Genomic DNA, 6806 nt, shown 5'->3' on the forward strand with positions numbered 1-6806 from the left:
TGCTAAATACCAGGATATTTCAGCTCAAAACCTGTTTGCCTCTGCCAGGAGGTTAAGACATAGATAGAAATGTCAACAAGATGATGAGTAAAGCATACTTTCAAACTAATACAGACATGGGTAAAATAATATTTTTCAACAACAACCTCATGCTCTGGATTTGAACCCTCATCTCATTATCTCTAGCCGCTTTATCCTTCTACAGGGTCGCAGGCGAGCTGGAGCCTATCCCAGCTGACTACGGGTGAAAGGCGGGGTTCACCCTGGACAAGTCGCCAGGTCATCACAGGGCTGACACATAGACACAGACAACCATTCACACTCACATTCACACCTACGCTCAATTTAGAGTCACCAGTTAACCTAACCTGCATGTCTTTGGACTGTGGGGGAAACCGGAGCACCCGGAGGAAACCCACGCGGACACGGGGAGAACATGCAAACTCCGCACAGAAAGGCCCTCGCCAGCCACGGGGCTCGAACCCGGACCTTCTTGCTGTGAGGCGACAGCGCTAACCACTACACCACCGTGCCGCCCGGATTTAAACCCTGTTAAAAAAACAAACAAACCTGAAGACTGAATTAAAGCACAAAGCGGAGAATGTAAAGGAATTAAAAATTTTCTGCATGGACGAGTGGACCAGAATTCCCTACAGGCAAGAATTCAACAATACAGAAATTGACATAAAAAATGCACAAAATAAAAGTTGGGGCGGCACGGTGGTGTAGTGGTTAGCGCTGTCGCCTCACAGCAAGAAGGTCCTGGGTTCGAGCCCCGGGGCCGGCGAGGGCCTTTCTGTGTGGAGTTTGCATGTTCTCCCCGTGTCCGCGTGGGTTTCCTCCGGGTGCTCCGGTTTCCCCCACAGTCCAAAGACATGCAGGTTAGGTTAACTGGTGACTCTAAATTGACCGTAGGTATGAATGTGAGTGTGAATGGTTGTCTGTGTCTATGTGTCAGCCCTGTGATGACCTGGCGACTTGTCCAGGGTGTACCCCGCCTTTCGCCCGTAGTCAGCTGGGATAGGCTCCAGCTTGCCTGCGACCCTGTAGAAGGATAAAGCGGCTAGAGATAATGAGATGAGATGAGATGAAATAAAAGTTGCACAGCAAGTATAAAGCAATAACTGCAAAAGTAAAAAGCTAATAACAAGGGGCCATGGGTTATAGTATCGTTAAGTGCAGTTTTAAATAAAATTGTTTGGACCGTGGTGAACTGGATAGTGTTGCCGCCTTAAAGAACCTGAGCTCGTGTTTCTGTCTGTTTAAAGTTTCACATGTCTGTGAGGGTTTCCTCTGGGTTCTCCGGTTTCCTCCCAACAACCAAAAATGTCACAAGTGGATTGGCTAAAATAAACGTGTCATCACCCTGAGGTGTGAATGTGTGTGTATGATGGACTGCCAGGTTATTCCTGTTACAAACTCCAGATCTACCTTATCTCTGACCAGGATCAAGTGCTGGCTGAAGATGAGCAAATGAAATGAAGTTTAAATCAAACAGTGCAGTTTATTTGTATGTTTGAGCTCAAAATGTCACTTGCTGCATGTGTTATTTTTTTACATGTTTATTTTTGCTCATTTTCATGAATACTCGAGGGCAAAATATGTTTTTCAACACTTCATTTCCCTGGAAGCCATCTCTCTTCACCTGCTACATGATGCCTGTTTGTGGATTCACTATTAGACGCCGCCATCTTGTGTTTAATGATAAATATTGCGGGAGCTCCATGTTGCCAGATTATACATAACCCCTCTCTGTGTATAGCTGAGGTTTTGATACGTAAACAGATATAATTTATGTACAACGATAGAATGATATCCGCACAAAAGAGAATAACTCGATATTACAGGAATTACTGCGGTTTATAGTCGTGAATTAAGGAATTATTCATTTCAATCTGGCAACCTGGGCCACTGCACGTTCACGACAGCGTCCTGTTCCCATGACAACTAGACGCTAACTAAAGCGCCGCTGAAGTCCTAAACATGGTAAGGAAGTATTGAGAAATTAAAATAATAAAGTACGTTAAAATTCCTGATATTAACATGAATAAATATGTATAAAATAAATAACATTAATTTAGCTTTAATGTCATGCAGTGAAAAAATGGAAAGTTTTTTTTTTAAGTTGGTCTGACGTCATTGTTTTATCATGGAATTGCATATCTATCATTAGTTAATTATTTACCTTATCAGCAACTAGATAGATTTAAACATAATGAAAGAAATTAGTAAAAATAAATTATGGTGTATTGCATCAACACCAACAGAATCAGAATCAGAATTAGAGTTTACTGGCAAGTAATTTCTCACAAATAATGAATTTGCTTTGGTGGATGGTGCTTGAACAGTTAAGATAAAATAATTTTAAAATAGATAAAAGTAATTACATAAGTAGAATTTAAAAAAAGAATAATCTAGAATTTAGGGGCAGCACGGTGGTGTAGTGGTTAGCGCTGTCGCCTCACAGCAAGAAGGTCCGGGTTCGAGCCCCGGGGCCGGCGAGGGCCTTTCTGTGTGGAGTTTGCATGTTCTCCCCGTGTCCGCGTGGGTTTCCTCCGGGTGCTCCGGTTTCCCCCACAGTCCAAAGACATGCAAGTTAGGTTAACTGGTGACTCTAAATTGAGCGTAGGTGTGAATGTGAGTGTGAATGGTTGTCTGTGTCTATGTGTCAGCCCTGTGATGACCTGGCGACTTGTCCAGGGTGAACCCCGCCTTTCACCCGTAGTCAGCTGGGACAGGCTCCAGCTCGCCTGCGACCCTGTAGAACAGGATAAAGCGGCTAGAGATAATGAGATGAGATAATCTGAAAAGTGGACATGAGGGGAATGTGCATGGGTTGTTTTGAAATCCAAACTGTACAGCGTGAGCCGGAATGTGCAACAAAAGTTCACAGAATGAAGATGATCATGAAATGTCAAAATGGAAGTTGAGAGAAAGTGCATTAATGTGACAGAGTTAAGAGTTTAGAGTCAGTGGGGTCTCGGGCCTTACTGACGAGGCAGCTGCAGTGAGGAAAAAGCTGTGTGAGGTTTTGGTTCGAATGGACCGCAGCCTCCTACCAGAGGGGAGTGTCTCAAAAACTTTGTGTCCGGGGTGAGAGGGGTCGGCCACAATCCTTTCTGCTCTCCTCAGGGTCCTGGACTCGTACAGGTCCTGAAGAGACGGAAGGTTGTAGCCGATCGTCCTCTCAGCAGAGCGAATGACGCGCTGCAGTCTGCCCTTGTCCCCGGCAGTGGCAGCAGCATACCAGACGGTGATGGATGAGGTCAGGTCAGACTCAATATTGGCGGTGTAAAAGTGCACCTTCATTGTCTTTAGCAGATTGAACAACTTCAGCTGCTTCAGGAAGAACATCCTCTGCTATGCTTTCTTGGTGAGAGAGCAGATATTCGTCTCCCACTTGAGGTCCTGGGTGATTATGGTGCCCAAGAAGTGAAAATACTCCACAGAGGTTACTGGGGAGTCAAACAGGGTGATGGGGGAGGGAGGGTGTGGCAGAGTTCCTCCTGAACTCCACAATCATCTCCACTGTCTTTAGAGCATTGAGCTCCAAGTTGTTTTGCCTGCACCAGGACACCAGATGGTCAATCTCCTACCTATTGAGGTATTTCACCTGACGTCACAGGGTCACGTGACGCCCTGGTGTCCACCATTTTGGACGGCAAGCTAGCTAATGTCAACAACAGTAGCTAGTATGTTACTGTAGCAATGTTTACGTTCAGTCATTTGGATGACTGTTAAAACCTTTCAGTCTCAAGTTTTTCCTTTACTGGATTTACTAGTTTACTGAGCTAGCGCGCGATGGCTCCCGGCTTGGCCGGCGAGCGCGCGATGGCTCCCGGCTTGGCCGGAGAGCGCGCGATGGCTCCCGGCTTGGCCGGAGAGCGCGCGATGGCTCCCGGCTTGGCCGGAGAGTGCGCGATGGCTCCCGGCTTGGCCGGAGAGCGCGCGATGGCTCCCGGCTTGGCCGAGCGCGCTAGCTCAGTAAACTAGTAAATCCAGTAAAGGAAAAACTTGAGACTGAAAGGTTTTAACAGTCATCCAAATGACTGAACGTAAACATTGCTACAGTAACATACCAGCTACAATGTTGTTGACATTAGCTAGTGCTAACAGCTAGCTGATAGTACACTGCTACAACTACACCAACCCTAATAATACAGTTCTTAGTCATTGCCTGGTAACAGCAAATTTATAACGGGCCATGTCTCAACAGACTAAGAAGTTATTTCAATGACATTTAATAACATTTTGTTTATCCTGAGGACCGAAAGTAAATGAAAATGTGAACAAACCTTAGCTGTAATAAGATGGCGACCACCGGCTCCAGGGACGACCCGCTGATGTAGGCATGTTACCCAGCCTGACACAAAATATTTGTAGGCATCCAAACTCTTATACGCTTTCAGATCAATACCTGTGTATGGCGATGGGTTTTTAACGACATAGGTATACAGATCATGTGGGCCGAAGTCAGGTAAAGACGAGGGCTTTGTGTACTTCCGTACGTCAGTGAACAATCCTGGTGGAAGCAGGTAAACGTCGTTCTCTAAGCCTGCTAACCTCAATTTTTGCAAATACCTCTCCCTCTGCTCGCCCTGTAAATGCCCTACATCGCTGGATAGTGAAGGTGTTTTCTGCATCTCGCTCCTTTTTCTTTTATGTTTTTCGTTTGTCGCCTTCCTCGCATTCAAACCGATTCGAGCCGTGACGTCCAAAATGGCAGCATCACATGACTTGGTCACGTGAGTGAAATACCTCAATAGGCAAATTCATCCTCATCAGAGATGAGTCCAGTGAGGGTGGTGTCATCTGCGAACTTTAGGAGCTCGACAGACTGATGAATGGAGGTGCAGCTGTTGGTGTACAGGAAGAAGAGTAGAGGAGAAAGGACCCGGCCTTGGGCGGACATGGTGCTGATGTTTCGGGAGTCAGAGATGTGTTTCCCCAGCTTCACATGTTGCTTCCTGTCAGACAGGAAGTCAGTAATCCACCTGCAGGTGGAGAGAGGTTGTAAAGAGGCCTCAGCAGCAGTGGAGGTGGTGGGCAGGAGCTGGGCAGGAGCTGGAGTGTGGAGTCATGACAATATCAGGACAGTCCCATTGTCTTTCAGAGTGACAGTAGAAATCATTCAGTTGGTTGGCCAGGTGCAAGTCATTAACAGAGTGGGGAGTTGAAGGTTTGTAGTTAGTGATCTCCAACTGGTGTTGGAGTTTCTCAGAGTATGGTCATTTAGCTTTTCTCACCACCTTGCTAAACCTGTTCCTTGACTCTTTAAACCTGTTCCTGTCACCATTTCTGATTGCTTCTTCCTTTTGCACCCTTAGCTGTCTGAGCTTATCTGTGAACCAGGGTTTGTCATTATTGTAACTCACCTTGGTTCATGATGGAACACAGCAGTCCTCACAGAAGCTGATGTAGGACGTCACAGCCTCTGTGTACTCATCCAGACTATTGGTACCAACCCTGAACACATCCCAGTTTGTACAGTCCAAGCATGCCTAAAGGTTCTCCGCAGCCTCGTTGCCCTACATCTTTGATGTCCTCACTACAGGTTTCCTCAGCTTTAAATGCCCGACCAGGGAGGAGAATATTTTGGATCACTGCTACACTACAATCAATAATGCCCATCACGCTGTCCCCCGAGTAGCTCTGGGCCACTCTGACCATGCCATGGTCCACATGATTCCTGCATACAAGCAGAAATTAATAACCTGTTTGTATTTCAGTAGTTCGTGACTGAGGTTACCTTTGTTAAAGTTGCTGAGGACAATAACTAGGGAGTCTGGGTTCGTCTGCTCCACACCCAGTATCTGATCGGCCAGCATGTGCTGTGCGTCCTGCATGTTGGCCTGCAGTGGAATGTAAACACCAACCAGAATGAATGAAGCGAACTCATGGGGCGAGTAGAAGGGTTTACAATTAATGATTCCAGGTCAGGAGAACAGTACTGCAGGATCACTGACACATCACTGCACTAACCACTGTTTACATAAAAACTGATTTGACAGATGACAGATTGTTTGTCATTATTTTTTACAGGGATACATGAGACATTGAGGGGAGAGATGGGACATTATGTTGGGAGACTTGGGACATATTGGGGAGACACCGAACAAAAATAAAATACCTAGCTTAATTCTACATGTTTCATTTTTATTTATTATCAAAACTTGTACCATATGAGCTGTATTAACACACAATGCTGGTACAGCGATAGAAAAATGTCCGTTTACCCAAAACCTGACGAGACAAAACAGTTCCACTCTCCAGAAAGAAGGAAATAAGATTAATCCTCATGCAGGGACACACCCACATTTTTAACAAACTTTTAAACAACTTTATATTTGTAAATGACAAGGAGAAAAAAAAACCCCTGTAACATCATGAACTGTCCCAACTCTCCCCATCTGGACATTTTGAAAAAAAATCCTTTAATATTTTGGGGGTTTTTTTTCCAGAATTTAAGTTTAATAAATAATACTATTTATTCTATCCACATTCACTGGATATGAGCAATTTTGCCTTTGATTGGCTACTCTACTACTAGGATATCAGCTCATATACCGTGAGTAGAGACAAATAAAATGGCGGAGCGTGTTGCTGAACCAACCGAGGATGAAATAAAAACTCTACTCGAAAACAAAACCCCAAAAATAAAAAAAGTAATAAAATATGGAATAAAAGTATTTGATGGTAAGAACGTATCTTTTTTTTATTTTTCAAGAATTATTATTATTATCGCATTTTTCATAAATTGCTCCTGTCATTTCACCAGTTTGTTTACATTCTAAGCTGAAATGATT

Source organism: Neoarius graeffei, chromosome 21, assembly GCF_027579695.1.
Source record: "Neoarius graeffei isolate fNeoGra1 chromosome 21, fNeoGra1.pri, whole genome shotgun sequence".
Lineage (NCBI taxonomy): Eukaryota > Metazoa > Chordata > Actinopteri > Siluriformes > Ariidae > Neoarius > Neoarius graeffei.